The 3087-nt window shown below is 42.8% G+C and overlaps 1 non-coding gene across 1 annotated transcript; it reads left to right on the forward strand.

The window, feature by feature from the left end:
• Positions 1-1573: 1573 nt before the first annotated feature.
• On the forward strand, positions 1574-1645 carry TRNAA-CGC. The gene has a single exon. It is a non-coding gene; the product is annotated as a tRNA-Ala (tRNA).
• Positions 1646-3087: the final 1442 nt, after the last annotated feature.

Here is a 3087-nt window from a genome sequence, read left to right on the forward strand (position 1 = left end):
GGGGGGGGGGGCAGGGATAAGGGGGCAGGGACGAGAAGGATAACGATTTAGGATGGGCGGGGATGGGGATCAGGGTTTGGGAAGGGAGATTATAAATAATAGATTCTGACGGAAGACACCACAAATGTCGCTCTTGAAGACTACGGCTACACGCTTTCATATTCCGCCCCGTTATTTAATTTGTAGTTCAAAAAGGAAAAACAGCACCACCTTAAATAAATCAGTAACTACGTCCTAATAGGTAAGTGCATAAATCCCTCCATTTATTCAACATAAACTTGTGCTGTCCTCGGTGCAATTTGGAGAGACATCGCCGTTTTGCCGCCGTGCGCAGTTCTTGGCCTTTTTACAGCCAGGTCTGCCTTTTGATCCCGCCTATGATAAAAGAGAAGGGCTAGCAGGCTTGGTGTGTGCGCCACTCTTTGTGCCTTTTGGTGCGTTCCCCCGTGATAGATGGTCGGCCTTTGTGGCGCAGTAGGTTGGGAACTTGGTGAATCTTGGTGGGGGTCTTAAGTAAATACGTGAAGTATTTTCTCTTGTCCTTTGTTGAGAAGATCTTGTGAGCTTAATGTCCTGACGAGAGAAACACTTCTACTACAGTCTTCAACAAAGGATTCCTTTGTGGACTTGGTAAAGCGTCATATTTTAATTAACGGCTACGAAAGCGACACCACCACACCACCACCACCACCAGCAATAGAAACAGCAACAGAACGCATAACAACAGCAGCAACAATAACAGTAATAACAACAACAGCACACAATCAGCAACAAGAACACATTCAGCAGTAAGAGCAGCAGCAACAGACTGTACCTGGTACGCAGAAACATTGACAAAACAAATGGTCGCTTTTAAAGGACAAGCCGGGTAACCCAGATTTTAGGAGTTTCCAGAAATCTTGGCCCTACCAATACGAGAAGTTTGGTTTCATTGGTGTGTTTATTTGTTTGTTTATAGAGAAAACTCCCCTTGTCTTAAACCCCCCCCCAAAAAAAACTGAACAAGGGGCGAAAACTTAACCTTCGATTTTCTTAAAACAGCATTTTTGGGATAGCCCCTTTGTGCTTAAAAGCGACCAAATTAATCTTAGGTTATTCAGAATAACGCTGCCCAGTTAGTCCAAAGATAAAAAAAGAGGCTAAGCAGAACAGCTCTTTGAATATCTCCACCGGCTTCCAGTTAAACAGGGTATCACGTACAAATTGTCCACTCTTTGTCATAATGATATTATGTTAAACGGCAAAGCACCGTCATTAACATTGAAGCGAATAGCTGAACCTCCACATTCCATCGAGACAGCTGCAGGAGTCATCAACTCTAATCACTAAGTCAAGAATTCCCAAGTTAAAATCCATGTTCTTTTGGAACACCTTACAAAAAATGAGAGAAATAGAATCTACAGGGTGGTTTTAAACAAAACTGAATTTCTTTTTAAAAAGTGGACATCAAACAAATATGTACGTATGCTCAACTCTCAACCCGTTTCGAATTCATCAAGGATCATAATAATGATTTTTACAATTATGTTATCCTAACACTTGTGATAATTAATACGAAGTATGTTCTTGTAGCGGGGATGTGGCTCAGTGGTAGAGCGCTCGCTTCGCATGTGAGAGGCCCCGGGTTCGATCCCCGGCATCTCCATTTTTTTTCATCATACTGGCCGAGTTGCTGCAGCGTGGGGCAACCGCAGAGCATGGTGTTCTTGGCCCAGATCCTCAAATCCTACTTACATCCCCCGGGGCGGTGCATTGGAGTGCCTTTAGGCCATTCCCAAAGGGGGGAACATTAATATGTTCTTATGCACAGTAAAATTGTAAATGGGCTGATTCCTCAATGTCATGCTCATAACTGTGCCTGAACTGCAACAGGGAACTGTGGCTTTTTCTTTCCTTATCCTTGCTATCGTCATTTTCCTCTACTTCTTTTGTATGTTTGTCACACTCTTGTGACCCATTATTTCCGGGGTGCCTTGATAGTAGAAGCAGACCTTGTGCTGTAGAGGCTAAAGAGGTGAGCAGAGTAAGTCTGATTCCCGCTAAGGACTTCTCTGTTGACATCCACCCCTTGGCCCTCTTATGACCTTATGCAGTTGCGAGCGCCATAAAACCTCTACTAAAACAAACAAACAAACCCTACTTTGCTTGGACTGTGAGACTCTGGTGGTACCTCTAGGCAGTCTGCCCTTCAGTAAAGATGGCATTCTGACAACCTCCTGCACCTAGATACTAATCTGATGGTCTTGTCTTTATCTTGCTATCAGAAACATTGTACCTAAGCGAGAGATTGAGTCTTATATTTGTGCTGCTCTTTCTCACTTTAAACAATTAATGTTTCCGCTAGTAAGAATTCTGTTCTTTTTTTAACATTTATAATTTCCTTCTTTTTTGCCGTCCATCCCCATCAAATTCTTTCGGGCGACGGGTGAGTTCGGTGGTCGCAGGCTCCGAGACTCTGTTTTCTGAGGAGCTCAAAGAGGACTCAACTTCTATGGGCTGGCCATATCGTAAGAATGCCTGATTTCAGAATCCCAAAAGGCAATGCTCTGTTCTAAACAGAGCTCGGGGAATCGCAAGGTTGGTTCTCCTAAAAAAAAAAAAGCTCGACAAAGACACCCTGAATATGTCTTTGAAGGATTTTATCATAAATCCTTCGACATGGGAGAGTCTTGCTCCTGACAGACTAAGCAGGAGAGCAGCAGTCACAGTGGGCAGCAAATCATGATGAGGCTTCACGAATAAGAAATTCTGAAACCAAGAGAGAATCCCCCAAACTGCCCACATTCACAGGTGGAAGTAGAGGTTTTAAATGTTCATAATGTGGCAATTTTGTTAACTGCCAACATTGGTCTTATCGGCCACAGTTGAAGCTACAAGTCATCTTAAGCTTTAAATTCCTAAAAATGTTAATTCTTCTATTTCTGGAGAAACATTCTCCTCTGCAGATGTATTGGTCGTCGTCAGACATTGACGGACGAGCTATTATTATGATTATTATATCATTATTATTATTATATTGTACTTAGGTGAGAGAGTGAGTCTGGGGTTTGCGTTGCTCTTTCTCACTTTAAACAATTAATGTTTCCG

This window comes from Aplysia californica, unplaced genomic scaffold (genome assembly GCF_000002075.1).
Source record: "Aplysia californica isolate F4 #8 unplaced genomic scaffold, AplCal3.0 scaffold00237, whole genome shotgun sequence".
NCBI lineage: Eukaryota > Metazoa > Mollusca > Gastropoda > Aplysiida > Aplysiidae > Aplysia > Aplysia californica.